Genomic DNA, 16862 nt, shown 5'->3' on the forward strand with positions numbered 1-16862 from the left:
AAGTTGTTAAGTGTACAGATGTCAGTCTAGTGTTTTACATGTCAGTAACTTGAATTAATTTACATTTATTTTCCTATTGTTTTATATCATTTTATGACAATGTGCTGCATAATATAATTTAAATCTTTAATGTACAACTAATTCTCTACCATTAATTTGTCAACATGATTACTGGATATGCCAAAAAGGAAAAGCAGAATGACTTTAAATATGTACAAGACATTCCTGTATTTTTAAAGTAGGTTTACATAGGAAATGACAAAGATTTACAGAATTTTTTTTCTTGGACTGTCTATAATTTTATGAAAACTACAATTTTAATGTGAGTTCACAAACAGAAGAATTCTAAATCTCAGATTGGAATAAAATAAAACATCTATCAAACATATTAATTACCCTAGGTAGAGAGTCCCAACAGCACTGTAAGTTGCAAAACAATAGTTTGATTCCAGAGAGAAACAGCCGTCTGCATGACAAACACTTGCTGGTAGAAATGTAAACCAACTTCCATTTCAGTATTACTTTGTTTTGTACATAGTTTAAAGACTTTCCACTCAGGGCTGGAAAAGCAGCTCATACCATGGTAGAGTAAATCAAACTCAAGGTTGCTTTGCAGCTATTTGGTGGGAGATTTTTCAATCAATAAAGGGGGATGTCCCTTAATTTTCAATGGGAACGTGACACCTAAGTCTTCTTTGGGCCTTGGGAACTCCCCCTCTTCATCTTTGCTTCTCTATGTTTATTAAATAACAAATTAAGTATATTTATGTGTCTTCATTTTAATCATGTATAGACTAATTGAAGGCCTGACCCTGCAACCTCATTAGTGTGGGAGATTTGCCTGTGTGATCATAGAAAGATCAGCCCTTCAGGTTGTTGTTTCACACTGAACCAGATCCTGAGTGTTCTGTGCATGGAGGGTCTGTGGCAATGCCAGGATCAGGCCAAATCCTGCCTGTGTTATTCCCATCAGCACTCCCATTATAGTCACTGTGAGTTCTGAAGAGACAAAGACAAATTGGTCTGGACTGTTTGGCCCCATTGACTCAAGTTGTTTCACATGATCAGACACTCCATATATGCAAAACAGCCTGCAAGATCAGGGCCTTAGACTGTAAGCTCCACCCTGGCTCCCTTTTGCAACTCCATCTACCCAGACTCCAGCACACACATGAATCTCTCTGGGTTTCAAAATGGGCTCTGGGATCCACTCATGGACATCATTCCAGGGTCAGGATCTTAATCTGTAAAGCAATATGCATACTTATGGTGCTACTGAAATACTAAAGAAGGATAAGAGATGCAGATGAATCCACAGCACATCAACATAGTTTAGTACAATTTGCTAATAGATGCAGGAACATTTACCCTAGTAACAGAAGTATATAAGTACGTTCATCCCTCAGTTTTAAATGTCCAGTTTTTAAAACACCCTTTTTATTTTCATTTTTATAAAGAAGATGTGTGAGTCACAAGAAAATTGGAAAAATGTAGCAATTTCCTTCCTAAAAGGTAACGGGAATCCGATTAAAAATTCAAATAGAAAAAAAAAGATATTCTGCAAAATAAGAAGTGTTTAGACAAAGCCTGTCTGCTTCAATTTCCCAGCTAAGTACGCTCCCTGGCCCTGCGAGTGACAGTAGATTCATAAATTAACTGAAAATCCCCCTTCTCAAGAGCCTAAGTTATCTCTCCTTTGCCTGCAGCTCTGATTTAGAATAGGAGCTCGTTTGTTTACTGTTTTAATTAATGCTCCTTTTCAGTGAGGAATAGGGGAAGGGAAATGAACAGGCTTGATAAACAGGTGTAGCTGTTATGTGTTATATTTGGGATCATTCAGGGTTTGCATCAGATTAATCAGGCTTGACTAGATGTGAACCTCCCAGCAGAAAAGGTAGATCAACTCCACTGGATACCCAGTAGGTGAGTATTATTTTAACTGCTAGCCTGTGATTGGAAAGGCTTAGAAGGACAGCCATCATCTGGGGTTTGTTCTCTCTCTGTCTCTCTCATTTATTTATTTATTTATTTTTGAGCGCATTCTGATTCTTTTCCACTACAGAACAGTTAAGGAAACCTTGATGATCTAGGTCACTTTTCCATTACTCTCTCCCCCACCCCCCCCAGTGCCTCACATTTAAGTGCAAACAAACAAATCACTTAGTTGTTTATAAAACATTTGTGTGTCATTTGGGAAAATGCTCTCCTATGTTCACTATGAATGATTGTAGATACAAAAAATGCAATAGAAGTACAATACCATATAAGGTGTCATGTTACATTGTATGCTGCCTTTGTGCCCTCTAAAATACCAAGCACACTGAGACAGAATAGGAAATGATCCAAAATCAGCTTGTTCATAAAGACAACTTAAATTCACATCTTCAAGGCAGAACAATATTAGAATCAATAGGTTTTTGAGAGAATACAGTTTGCTGAATGTAGGTTTCTTTACTTCAGGGGAATAAAGATCAGCAAGTAACAAATGTAAGAATAGGCTGTTTTCTGCTTCCAAACAAAGATTAATTTTAAGATGTATTGATATATACTCTACATTTACCTTGGTTATTGCTCTTAATTAACATGTTTAGAAAGCAAATGTTGCATTAAGGGGAAGTGGAATATTCAAATAATAACCATCTCCAGTGCTGTTCAGACTAGTTTGAAAACCTAGGGAAATCCAGGAACTCTAACTAACTAATAAGCCAGAAATGCTACATTTTGTATCCCTTTAATTTTTATCAGTTTAATACTGCATTCCAGGTCTAGCTGGAGTCTTGCCAGTTAAAGGGGACCCTATTCACTACCTTGCTAAAGACTGTCCAAAAACCAGGATTGGTGTCAGCTGCAAAGACAGATGCTTACTCATCTTCCTGGGAGGTGATGCTACAAATGACAGAAATACACTAATATGTACGTTTATTACAGAACTAAAGACTATTCAGACCTGCTCCTGTTCAAATTCCTGACATTAATTTTGTGTGTAGATCTCTGCTTTTAACCCTCCATCTGTCTTCCTTTACCAAGATGGCAGGCAGGGAGGCTGAAAAGATCCTAGCTGACTCCAGATATTTGCAGAAATGTAGCAGGTTTTGGCATAGTTTAGGAATAAAAAATGAATGTCTTTTAAAAGATATTCTTAACTTTAAAATGTCTTGCTGCAATCATCAGCTCAAGCTTCATTATGGCTGGTAGTAGAAGAGAAATATCTACTGTGCTACAATAAATCATTTATCTTATCCCTGTTTACTTAGGGTTAAATGCTCCCCTACTATGGAAAAAAAACATGGGAGGGGGGAAACAGTTTGGTGGTGTCTGCAAAGAACATTTTGTGGCACTGCAGCTGCATTATTTGGTCAGGAGGTTTGCAGCACTGGGGATGGGAGAGGGGACAGCCCTTAAATCCTTAAAACAACATAGAGGCTCCACTGGGATCCAGTGGGGTTTTCCATGTAAGTGTCTGTGGGATCAGGGCCTAAATGTCTACATGGGAACCATTCTCCAACCTGTTGGATCTGGCCAATCCACACAAAAAATTTGGTCCTTCATGCTATTCCCTGTGTTTCCTTGCCCCCTAGAAGTGGTACTGACATTGGGGTGCCTTGCTGCATGTGTCACCTAAGGGACAGCTGACTTCTTTGGGTTAGTATGTATTTTGGCTGAGTCTTTTCCCTCTCCCCCTCCCACTTCATTTATACATATCCTGTCCCCTTATTTTGTCAGCTCTTTGGGGGTAGAGAATGTGTTTTCTTATATATTCACACTTGTCCCGGCTCATTATGAGTGCTGTAAGGATAAAAACAAAGAATAACATATAAGGAAATTTATGAAGGAATGAATCCTGTTTGGAGCAGCAGTAACTGTCTAGATAAACCGCAAGAGTGCATCTACACTGCACCTGTAGCTCAAAAATAAGCTACGCAATTTGATCTATGCAAATTACATAGCTTATTTCAAGTGTATTTTGAAATAGCTTTTTTTGGTAATTTGGTGCTGTCTATACAGTGCCAAATTTTGAAATAAACCACTATTCCAAAACGTTCCTTTCTCCTTGTGGAACGAGGTTTACAGGGATATCGTAATAGCAAACCCATTATATTTCGAAATAATGGACTTGCTCAAAAGACACAGAATAACTATTTTGGGGTACTAGAAGTATCCTGAAATAGCACCGCAGTGTAGACATACCCCAAATGTTTGGAGGTCTGTGGCATGCTATAATGATTTTCTCCATTCCAGCACTTTTCCCTGAACCCCCCAGAAACATGGAAAGACTTTACTGGACTGCTACTGCTACTTACTTCTTTTAATCATGGATCTTTTCTACTCTGGACCTCCTCCAGCCTACAAAAGCCTGTCTCCCATGATTATAAACTAAGTGGAGAAAATCATAAACCAATAATTAATTTGCAATCTAAATTCATAATAATAAAATATAAGAGAGGGAAAAGGCATAATTAGATAAAAGAAGTAGATTATCTGACAAAAATGGGAAAGTTTTCCAATACAATCCCCTTTCCAAAACTGCAACGGCTTTGAATCCTATCACATGATAAGGCCTGGAACCATATAGTCAAAGTTCTCTGTAGGTGATGGCTTATCAAGCTGATGCAGTTAAGGCGAATAAGTTTCATAGCTAAAATTTCATAAGGGATTGATGTGTTCAGGAACATCTCCTAGCCCAATTAATAACATACTGACTCTGCAGCTGGATGAACTCAAAGTGGCCATTCAGTGTGGTACTATGCTCTTCTAGGGAACATCTACACTACGAGATAAGGTTGAATTTCTGGGCACCTGATTTGTCGAAGTCGAAGATCTGTGTCCTCACCATGGGGAAGAATCTAATTTAGTCTGAAGTAACCCATCCCCATTTAGACAGACTATTGTCTAAACAGACAGTGAAGCACTGTGGGCAGCTTTGCAGTCTGGGCTATGCTTCCAGTGCCCACTGTGTCCAAAACCCTGCTATGGTTGGTTAGAGGGGCTCATGTCAGCTGTGTCCCATAAGGCATTCCTGTAATCCTTCCCTCCCTTGGGCAAGATACAGGCGAGGCAGTGTGCTCACACCTTTTTGTGCCCTGGTTGTCCGTGTGAATGCCAGAGCACTGTGACCATGGAGCCCAGTGTGCTGGAAAGCATCGTCCTGCTCGTGGGTGTTGTAGTGCACCTCATGGCCCCATACTTTGGGAACCTACACAAGTTGCTCGTCCAGGAAGAGGATGAGAATGAAGCTTGGCACACCATTGAGGTCCAGCTCCAGCAAGGCCTAGAGCTCATGCTAGTGCATCCACCAGTGAATGCTCCGAACAAAGAGGAATGCTGGCTCTGGCACTGTGGAACGAGATCGAACTGGTGGGACTGCTTTGTGATGCAGAGACGGGATGATCAGCAGTGTCTGCAGAACTTCTGCATGTGGAAGGCCACATTCCTGGAAGTGTGTGAATAGCTTTCCCCTGCCCTGATGCACCAGTTACCAACTTAAATGGCGAATGGGGAAGGGAAGGCATGGATTCACATAGAGAAGTTTAAACCACACAATCCAAAATAAAGAAAAATACCCTGATCGTGACTAGATACACATTTTTTCCCTTTATTGACTTACGCTACCTTCCTCATTCAGTCCACTCCCATGCCTCAAATTCCTTGGAGGCCTGGTAGTCCTGCCTGGGTTTAAATCATCCTGTGTTTCTCAACTCCTGTCTTAACGCTCCCACACAAAGAAAGCAGGCGAGGTATCTTATACAATTCAAATTTCAGCACCATTGGTTCTTCTGGCCCCCTGCCAATACCTTTGCTAGCTACCTGAGTTTAACTCCTTAGTCACCGGGTGCTGGCCAGCACTTCTCCTATCTATCATATATAGTTGCGGCTGTTCTCATACAAATAGCCAAGGTCATCAATAACATCCTGCTACGGAGGGTTGTGACTTTGGAGAACATGGACAACATAGTGAAGGGCTTTGCTGCCATGGTCTTCTATAACTGTGAGGGTGCTATAGATGGCACACACATCACCATCTTGGCCCCTGAACACGGGGCTTCAGAATACATCAGTTGCAAGGGGTATTTCTCCATGGTGCTGCAGCTGTTCATGGATCACAAGGGCTGCCTCACCTAAATCAGTGTGGATGGTTGGGAAAGGTACATGATGCCTGCTTCTTTCAGAAGTCCTGTCTCTTCTGAAAGATGCACACCAGAACTTTTTTCCCCAAGTGGAAAATCAGCATCAGAGAGGTGGGCATGCCTATAGTGATTCTGGGCAACCTGGCCTACCCCTTGCTCCTGTGGCTCATGGGCAGCCTGGACCCCAGCAGGAGGAGTTCAATAATAGGATGAGCAAGTGCAGAATGGTGATGGAATGTGCGTTTGGATCTTTAAAGGGGAGGTTCAGGAGTCTCATGACCTGCTTGGACCTCAGCGAAGGCAACATTTCCTTCATAATGGTGGCTTGTAGTATGCTCTATAATTGTGGTTTCCAATCATTCTGAAATAGTGGCTATTGCTCTAGTGAACTAGCCACACTCAACAGGCCAAATAGCCACATGTGCCTGGCTAGTGGCTAGACTATTGGACACCACAGCTCTATAACGTATGCAAGAGCAAGGGGGAAACTTTTGTGGCAGAGTGGGGCTGAGGCAGAGCGCCTGGTCTGAGAGTTTGAGCAGCCAGACACCAACACCATAAGGTGAGCACAGCAAAGAGCTGTGCAAATCAGAGACACCTTGAAGGACAGTTTTATGCAAGGCCTCTTTTGAGACTCTTTCCCATGGCTCTCCACAAGGTGCCCCTGCATTCTCTGTGTTTCCCTTTAAACCCTCACTCCACCCCACCCTTGCAGTTCAACTAGTAAAAAGTCTGTGTTTCCATGAACATGAGTGTGTTTATTTGGGGAAAATAACAGGTAAGTCAAAGAACTGGGAACCAGAAGGGGGGGGGGGCAATTGGGACTGCCTCCTGAGGCTCCAGCTCCCCCTGAGTTTTGCCCTGGGGCCTTGGTGACGCTTAGGGGGAGAAGCCATGGGGTGAGAGGAGGCTGGAGCGGGGTTGTCATCGGGACGGGCAGGGTTCTGGGCAGTGAACCATTCAAAGCAGGTCACCCCACGCTCCATCACAGTGGTCAGGGTGGAGAACATTGTCTCACGCTGGCACATGAGCTGCTCCCTGGCAGCCATCCTTCCTGCTGCTTGTCGATCCTGTCCTGCCACTTGGCTTGAATCTCCACCACAAGAATGTGCATTCAGTCCATCTGCTTGTGGAACGTATATTCCCTCATGCATTAGTGCCTGCGGATCAGAGCCAGGTGGGAGGGTGCACCAAAATGGCTGCTGTCCCAGCTGCAAAGAAAAGTTACAAGTGTAGACATTACAGGAGATACACTGCATGAAGCCTAACCCTAATCTGTTAGCCTACACTGAAGGTCTCTGTAAAGATGAAGATGTGTTCCATGCAAGACTAAATGTTTGCTATAAAGTGGGCACTTTACAGCAGGTTCCCAGAGGTCTCAGGGGAGCATCAGAACACACTCAGTCCAGAGGCAGGCAGTCATGCTAAGGGGCCTGCCAGGCCAGGAGCAGGGAGGCAGGACAGACAGGAAGAGGGTGGTGACAGAGAGCAGCTTCCCGCTGTGTCCAGCAACTCTGAATCCAGCACATGCAACCTCCTGGAGACACTGCTTCTTTTCCTACCCACAGAAGGGGAGGGGACCTGTGTGTAGCACATATAGCCTCCTGGAGAGAGAGTGTTTCTAGGTTGCCATGTGAGATATCAGTCTTCTCCAAATCACAGTCAGGCTCCGTCTACACTGCATCATTTTTGTGAAAGAGGAAATGCATATGAAATGCTCATTAGCATTTCTTGCACTCTCATTTGCATATTCTCTTCAGAGCCTTCTTGCAGAAGAGCTTTTTGTGAAATAAAACCATACTGCAGACAGGGCAAACCCTTTTGTGCAAAAAAAAAAAAACCCCCCTTTTGCGCAAGAACCCTTATACCAAAAAATAAGGAATAAGGGTTCTTCCACAAAAGAGTTTTCTTGTGCAAAACGGCCCCATCTGCACTGCGTTTTTTCCACAAAAAGCTCTTCTGCAAAAAGTATCAGAAGAGAATATGCAAATGAGTGCGAGAAATACTAATGAGCATTTCATTTGCATTTCTTCTTCCCCAAAAATGATGCAGTGTAGATGGAGCCTCAGTGATGGGGAGCGTATGCTGACTGAATGTGGCCCATAAACCTGGGCCTTATGTGGCACTGCTTTATGGTTCCATGAAGCCAGACTACTTACTGGTGGGGTGGCATGGGAAGGTGTTATACGCCAGAGGATGGCATAAAGCTGGCCTCCCCATAAACCTTGTGAGAAGGATCAAATGGTTCCTACGTGAGAGCGTCATGGAGCTGTGCCGACAAGACTTCCACTTCATCTGCAGATACATGAACAAGATGTTTCAGGCCCCCCGCACTGTGTAGGCAGAGAGAGCAATTGCAGTGCACCATATCCCCATTGCCCGAACCCACTTGTAGTTAGACAAAGTTTGTGAACTCACCAGACGTGCCCTCCCTGGAGTTTCCACTGGCCTGGAAGACATTCTGGGAGTGGCGACTGGCTCCAATGTCATTGTAAGCTCCTGGCTCTTGGGCATTGGTGGTTGACTAGTCTCCTGCTCCTCCTTGTGCCCCTCCATCACTCTGCTCTCCTCCTGGCTGATACTGGGTGTGTCCCCAGCACAATGATGGGGATGCTGACACACACATACACACGCCTCAGAATGGCATCCAACTGATCTTTATAGCAGCACATGTGAGGTGTTACCCAAGAGCATCCACTTTCCTCCTTCTCCTTGTGTTAGGACTGGCAAAGCTACTTGATTTTTACCCTGCACTGCTGGGCATCCCTGGAATGGCCTTTAGCTGCCAGGCAGGTTGCAATCCTGCTGTAGGTGTTGGCGTTCCTCCTACTGGTTCTGAGCTCATGCGGGTTGGCTTTATCTCCCCACTCCTCTATGAGGTCCAAGATTTCCCAGACACTCCCAACTAGTGCTCTTCTGTGACTCTGGGAACCAAAGCTCATGGGAGTAGTGATCACCGTGTCTGAAAGAACGTTGGAGGAACTCATCTCCATGTGTACTATGGTGTGCTGCTTGCTTGCAACACTAGCCATGTGGGACAGGCCCTTCTAATATTTCTGGGGCTTTTTAAGCTCACTGGGAGAGTGGTAGAGGCAGAAGTTGTGGCCAGAGTGGTCAGCGCAGATAGCTGTAGGAGGACTCCCAGAGGCAAATTGCATCAGCTTCTTATCACAGGGCATGCAGTGCAGGACTATAGATGTTTCTTGTGTGTTTTCATTGCTTAGATATTTGACTTCATACTTACAGCACTTTGAAGACTTTATGACAGCCTATCATGACAGACACACATACTGCTGGTATTCTGTGCTTCATAGTGCAAAAAGATTCATTTCAGCCAATGCTAAGCAAACAAACATCTCACAAAACAGCCCTGCAGTCCTTATGCCACTATGGTCCTTGGTTTCACCTGGTGGCCCATACTGAAGGCAATAGTGTTGCACTGATATAACTAGAGTTCCAAAGGCATTGTCTGGCCCATGTTCAGCCACAACCCTTCATTTCTAATTCCAGCCCATTACCTTTCTCCAAGTGAAGGGCAGTCTAGAAGGGCCTTCTGTGCCACGGAACTGCTGTGACAGCCATATATGGAGTGAATGGACTTGAGTGGAGTAGCCATTCAGAATCTTGTGCACCTTGTGCATGCTGGGATAGGACCTCCATTGCAGCTGAGGCTAGGCCCGTACTAAGGAGGATGTTAGGGCTGTGGGGGCATTATTGCTGTGCTTATCTCCGTCAGTCAGTCAGTCAGTCAGTCAGATGCACTTGCATAATGGAGGGAGAGTTGATGTACTGTTACTCTATGGTTGGATTTTATCCCCCACATTCATCCTTGACCCAATCATGGTACATGACAGCCATGCAAATTTGAGTCCCTCATGTTCCATATGTAAAATTCAAGAAACCCATCCTTTATTAAATCATCCTCAGATATTCTGGTCAAACCCACTCCACAGTGACACCAATGGAAAGTCTCAGATGGAGCAACATAGGATTTTCATATATAGGCTAGAGAAGTAAAACATTCATATTCTGTGGTGTGGTTTGTTGAATTTTGTGTCTTGTATAATAAGAGCTATATTCAGATATGTGGACCATGCATGCATTTGCAATCATCTACTTTTGTGGCTAGTTAAGTCCTTTAGCATTTAGATCCCCCTAAATGCAGTTTATTATGGATTTGTTCCAGGGTCTTTATAATAGTGACCCACATGAATGTGGTTTTGAAATCATCCAAAAGGTATATATTCAAAACCAGCATCAGAAAACTAGAGAGAAGGAAGAGAGGTAAAAGTGTCAAGGGAGTTTTGCACAGCAAATAGAGTATTTTCTTGTTTCAAATGCCATGAAGAGCTTTTAATCTGATACTTTGCTCAGAGGGCAAGTGTGTACAAAGAGCTTTTCCCCTTTATTGATTGCTTTACAGTGCCCAGTGCAGATTTATTAAATTTTGAATTAACATGTGTTAAGTGTGGGTTGATTTTGTTTGTTCTGCCACATAACTTGCTTTTCTAAACACTTAGTAATAGCAGCAGTTAATCTATTGACCAATGGCTTAAGCAGCAGGTGGCTCTAAAACCTATAGGGTAGTTCTGACAAGGCCCACAAAAATTCCTGAGGCCTCTTTTGTTACCTGGGCTGGAATAGAGAAACTACTTGTTTGGAAAATGTTTCCCCTCCCACAAAACATCTTCAGTATTTAGAGTCTTTTGTTGCCAGAAGTCTGAAGAGGGAGATTATGAAGGATAGTCTGTCACACAAATTGTTTCCTCTAGACATATAATACAACCTGCTTTGAAAGTTCACAAACTAATCTAATGACATTCTCATTCAAATGAAGAATGTCATTAATCTGAAATTAAAGCCTTGGTCCTCCCCAGATTTAAAAAAAAAATACAAATTCAATATTCAGAATGTCAAAAAAAAATTAAAAACCACTTTTCCTAACATCGATGTTAACACTTTCCTAAAATCTCTTTGAAACGTTAGTATAGAATATTAATAAGTGTTCACATTCCTAGACAATCTAGACTCTAAAGTGGTAACAATTAAAATATCTCATATTAAATTCTAATCTGTTAGTCACTTCTTAGCTTCTGAATATTTCTATGATATGCAACTAATTTTATTCTATTTTAGTTCATTTCTCATTCTCATTCTGCTTTGTGACATCTGAGCTCTAATGTCAGCAAATAAAAGGGTGGTTTTGCTTTGATTTTAAAAAGCAGCTTAAATTGTAGCTACTGAATACAGCACTCATATCATGATCCTTTTCTCCTCTGAATCAATGGTGTGTTCATGTAAGTGGAAGTGGTATTGGGTCACAACTTTCTTGAAGGAAGATTTCTGAGTGCAGGATCTGTGACCAAGAGAAAACACACTTTCTAAAACATGTGTCCTGGTTCAGATGGATATCTAAGACCTGAAAGGCATACGCTGAGGGCACAGCACGAGTTAGATTCCTACTTCAATGAATATGTGCTTCTTTGTGAATAAACAGAGTTTTTTGTGTTTTTACCTTCTATTTCTCCAGCTAAGGTTATTGTGGAGGGGTAGGGTTTTTCATCCACTGAGGAGAAACACTGATAAGCTCCTATCTATATTTTCCTAACAATTGTACTACTGCTAGAGGCCCTGATCCTGTGGCCTTTATTTCATTAGTAAAAATTTCAAGTTTCAGGACTAACTCTTGGTACTGAAACTGTAAAATAAAAATGCCAGATAAAGTGATAAAATACAATCTAATCTGTGTCCAATGTGCTGAGGTGTCCTTCAGCACCTATTTATTCTCTACTCCAGATTGCCTCCTGTGTTGTGGTAAGAATTGTATTGAGAGTTTTTTATGCAGTCTTTTTGGGGGGGTGGGGGGAGCTTATATTTTGAGGCCCTGTTCTTAATTTTCACTAGGTGAAAATAATTAATAAATTATTTATAATAATAATTAATATCTTACTCTCACTATGGTGATAGATACTTCTTTTTAATTTTTGTTTTTTAATTTCTTTCTTCTCTGCAAACTGTGTATGTGGGTAGAAGGACCCTAATTAGACTGCTCAGCAGTGACTCTCACTTAATTTTTCTCAAACTTATTTATTAAACATTGTTAATCAGTAGGAGAATTTCAAACACAAACGCTGCTGTGATTTACTTCAAAGCTCGTCGTCTGGTGTTCCCATGGCCATGGATCTATGTGTAGGCAGAGAGGGGAGTGCTCTATGAGTCCCATCTTTTATTTCAATGGGATAGGAGCAGAGATTTTTCTGTCTAACCAAATATAGCCGGGGGAACACCAGGTCTTCCCCTGATTGGACAGGAGCGGATGTATTGTGGCATACTGTGCATGGTGCTTTCTCAGCACCTCCTGAATTTCAAAGCCTTGTCAGGACAGTTCTCTAAATAAACAAACAATTATGAATAACTTGCCCATCTACAGGCATATATTTGCCTGACTCACCCAGCAAAGACTTCAGAGTAGATCAGCTGCCCTTATGGTGGCCTCAGTGAGCCAATGGGAGTGTGAGAGAGATTGCTTGACAGCAGCCTCCATGGTCAGCCCTCCATCGATGCCTAGGCCTCAGCTCTATGTGCACTGGCTAATCTCTTGTGCTCAGCACCTGACCTCCCAGCAGCTGTAATTGTCAAAGGGTTTATTAGTGAGTGCAATAGTTTTCTTTCTGCAACAGGTGAGGTTTCTGCTTGATAACTTGCAAACTAATTAAAGCTGCAGCTTTAGCTCTATTCACCCTAGCTTTAGTCCTCATGAAAAGGTTAGCATATTAACTACTTTTAAAGATTCCAGATTGGATGTGGAGGTTTGTTGTTTCCAAATCCAGGTGTGGTCAGGCATGGGGCATTACTTTCCTCCCAGGGGGTAGAAACAAAGACCTGCATTGGAAATTAATTGGATGGAGAGCATGTTGCCTGCAGGAGGGCTAAATCTCACCTCATGAAATTTGAGCTGCTTCCACATGAGTAAGGTAAGTATCATGTCCCAGGCTTCAAAACTCATGCTAGGGGATTCATGCTAAAAATCAAGGTGGGAACCTGGGAAAGAGCTCTGGTTAATGGAGTGAGGAGATGTAGCAAAGTGGTATCTCCCTCTTCACTTGAGGCCAAATTCTGGGATGATACAAAAATTCCCACAGGATGGACACAGAAAAAGTCTACTGGGATCCACAGCAGCTGGGTGAACCCAAGCTCCAACTGCTCCTGTGTTATATGAAGTCAAAGGGACAGAGATAGTGTGCACACACATAGAAAGTCTTTGGCAACATTGTCTACAATGTCTGGTAGCCCATGTTGTTTCCCCTGCTGGCCCATCACCATCTCCAAGCACAAGAGGCCCTCATCCAACAATGCTCTTATTCACATGCTTAACATGCAAAAGATGTTAAAGTTATCTTCAGTCTTGACTCCTCTCACTTACTTACTCTGTGTTTACAGTGGTATAAGTCACGGACTGCGGAGTGGTGTCTTTCTTGGTCGCAAGAAGAGGCAACCTGCTTTCTCGCCTCTGGATATAGCACATACACAAAAAAGGTCATCTTAATTCAGACATGTTGGGACTGAGCTACGAAGAAAGATTGTAAGATCAGACACAATCTAGGAATGGGGAATAAAAATGTTTAAAGGGAGCAAACATCAAAATCAGACAGCAGTTATTTAGGGTTGTAGAAGTGAGTATAAGTATTGATTATATTAAGAAAAGGAACATTTGAGCTTAAAATCAAGGTAGTTTCCAAATATATTTTCTCAATTCTATTTCCACACAGTGATCACTAGCACACGTGCAAATGATAAGTGCTGGAATAAATAGTTATTTAAACACATTTGAACATGCAAATATATAATTTGTATGTAAGGTTGCCTCAATTGTATGTGATCTCCAGCCTTCCTTTCTTCAAATTTGGCCTAATAGGTGCTTTTTGTCTCCAATGGCTATATTGGCTGCTTGCCAAAGGCATCAGTGGCTAGTGGTTATGCATGGACCAGAAGCCAAGAACAATTCCTGAAGTCTAATCTTGGCTTTGCCACTGACTCTGTGTGTGGCCTCGGGCGAGCTACTTAAAATCTGTGTCTTATTCGCTCTTGCTTTTAAATAGGGATAGTCACAATTACTCACCACTAATTGGTGCTGTGAGAACTCATTAGTTAATGTTTGCATAATGGTTTGGAAACACAAAGTACTATATAAATGCTAAGTATTACTGAAAGGTTGTAATCCTGACCTTTAAGTAAAAAAGTAGCAAAACACAGTTACACTGTTCCTCAAAAAAGTAACCAGCATAGTGTCAATAGCAAGCACTGTATCATACCAGTGAGAAGGAGGAAATATTACTATAAATCCATGGTAGACAACTCTTAGCATGAAATTTCTAGTGGTCCAACAATTCATATAGATAAGTGTTTTTATTATCTCTGCACTGCACAGACACTAAAAGTGAAGAAACCAGCAATGCTAAGAGAGATAACAATTGACAGAATCTGGCTCATTCATCAAGGTATTTCACATGGGGGAGGAGGGATTATAGAAATTGAAAACAAAGACACAGCATGCATTGGCAGGTTGTCTGTTCTCAGCAGCAGCATCACAATTCTGCAGCTATTCTGGATCCACCCACACTGGGTTCAGCTCCAAATTCTTTAACTTATCCAGCTATTTTAGGACAGTCCCAGTAAGCAGCAGATAGATAATGCATGAATCATGGTGTATCTTATTCAATAAAGCTTATTTGTTCAGTGTGGAGAGTCAAAAGTGATCAGTCTGGGTAGAATTCTTCACTTTTATTATCCTTCAGAAAAGCAGGGACACTCCTGTCTCCACTATCAGGCATGTATGGATATGTGTGAACACAACACGGTGCTATCTCCCAAGCCCCTCTACATATTACCTGCTAAGCTTACTTCTCAAGTATCAGCCTTTTGATCTTTAAACATTAATGACTGGAGTTGATACAGTGTGCCCTTTGGACTGGGCCGAAGGCGAGAGGCTAAGACAGCCCCTGAAGATGATTAGATAACACTCCATTCTTCCCTGGTTCTTATTCTTTGTGACCCCACAATGATCACTCTGTGTGTGTGAGTTCCCACATCCACACCACAGCATGCTATGCAATGATAACTTTGTTTCAAACTCACATGTCTCTCTCTCATTGTAACAGGGCAGCACTTGCCTCCTGCGAGCACTCCCATCTAGCGGAGTGCAGGTGCCTGCACTCTCCTTATGTCATCTTTTTGGCTACTCAGCCTTCTGGCCAAGTCAGACACCTGGGTGAATCAAGGGACACCTTTAACAGGCACCTTTCCCAATACCCTCTGCCAGTGTTCCTTTAAGTCTGTCTCTTGCGCTCTGCCCTGTACTAACTGCTGCTCTGCCCTACAGCTCCCCTTGTAGGCCTTCCTGGCTCTGTTTGCTTCACTCTAGCTTCCTGGAGGACTTATTTATTACTCTTTTCTGGGGAGGGGTGCAGCAGGACCACTCTCTCATACTCCTCCCCCTTCTAACAAATAGGTCAGGCATCTACAAGTTTCCCTGCCAGGTCTTTCTGCCTGCAGTTACTCAAAATACTCCCTTACAATCCTTTCTAGGTGTTTTTTTGTTTGAGGGGGAGGGATAGTCCTCAGCCCTGGTTTCATGGTGTTGTCCTTTCAGGTCTCTCTACTAGGAGAGTATTCACTGTTCAGTGGGTCACCTTCACCCCCTGGTCACTGCGTCTCTGTGCACTAAGACTCTATCTCTCACTGTCATACACTGCATGGAGCAAATGCTCTTTTTCCTACCTGGTGAACTGGAGCTTTTCAGTCAGCTGCTCATTCTCGAGCTTAAGATCCTCTAGTTCTTTTCTTGCTACTTGTAGTTGTTTCAGCAAGTCATCATCTCTCAGGAGGGAGCTAATAAAACCTGCCTTTGCTACTCTACTCCTTGTTCTAGGTACCTGTTTCCCTACCCCAGACTTTCTCTTTCACCTCTCCCACAGGTGATTCTGTCCAGACCTCCTTACTAATTATACTACTGGTTATTTTAACCTGTGTTCCCAAACCTTTTGCTAGATCTTGTCCTCTTTTGGGGTCCCTGTGGTATCCAGCCCCATGGTATCCATCTCTAGTTACATGAGTCCAGATCCCTGTCTGAGTCTCTACTGTAGACATCTCGGCTCCCAGATTGATCCTTTTTTAAAAGTCTGAGTCCTCTCTTGGCTTCTGGATGGGTGCCCTTTGTTCTCTGGGTTCCAACTCTAGTCCTCTTGGCTCTTGGGAGGTTCCCCTTCCTGTCTGGGTGCCTGCTGTATCCCTTTTGATTCCTGGGTAGGTTTCTTCCTTAGGCTAGGGCTTCTCTGCCTCAGTTTCCCTATCTACTTGGGTCCCAGACATTTCTCCTCCCTCCCTCAGGGCAGTCTCAGACTGAGCTTGGCCCTGTGGCACCCTCCTATGCTTTCTCTGGGGACAATGCCTCCTTATATGGCCCTTCTGGTAGCAGTAGAAGCACCTCTGGCCACTCCTTCTTTATGTGCCAGTGCTCGCCACAGGCCCAACATATTCAGGGCCCTCCCTGTTACTCTCTTAGGTCTGTTTCCCAGCTTGGAAAGAGTGATGCCTTCAGAGCTTTCCTTCCTGAAGACATCTCCTCAGCCAGGCTCACAGCCTGCTCTCCTTGAGCTCTGCCCTTCACTAACTGCAGCTCTGCCCTGCAGCTCCCCTTATAGGCCTTCCTGAGCTCCAATCGTTGGATTCCTCCAGAGA

At 42.9% G+C, this 16862-nt stretch overlaps 2 long non-coding RNA genes across 2 annotated transcripts; both read right to left on the reverse strand.

The window, feature by feature from the left end:
* Positions 1-6902: 6902 nt before the first annotated feature.
* Positions 6903-9629, reverse strand: LOC142827678 (uncharacterized). Its single transcript, XR_012902389.1, has 3 exons — positions 8544-9629; positions 8285-8420; positions 6903-7336 (listed from the first exon to the last, which is right to left on the reverse strand). It is a non-coding gene; the product is annotated as an uncharacterized LOC142827678 (long non-coding RNA).
* A 704-nt stretch (positions 9630-10333) lies between these two features.
* Positions 10334-13723, reverse strand: LOC142827679 (uncharacterized). Its single transcript, XR_012902390.1, has 3 exons — positions 13553-13723; positions 12577-12751; positions 10334-11481 (listed from the first exon to the last, which is right to left on the reverse strand). It is a non-coding gene; the product is annotated as an uncharacterized LOC142827679 (long non-coding RNA).
* Positions 13724-16862: the final 3139 nt, after the last annotated feature.

This window comes from Pelodiscus sinensis, chromosome 3, assembly GCF_049634645.1.
Source record: "Pelodiscus sinensis isolate JC-2024 chromosome 3, ASM4963464v1, whole genome shotgun sequence".
NCBI lineage: Eukaryota > Metazoa > Chordata > Testudines > Trionychidae > Pelodiscus > Pelodiscus sinensis.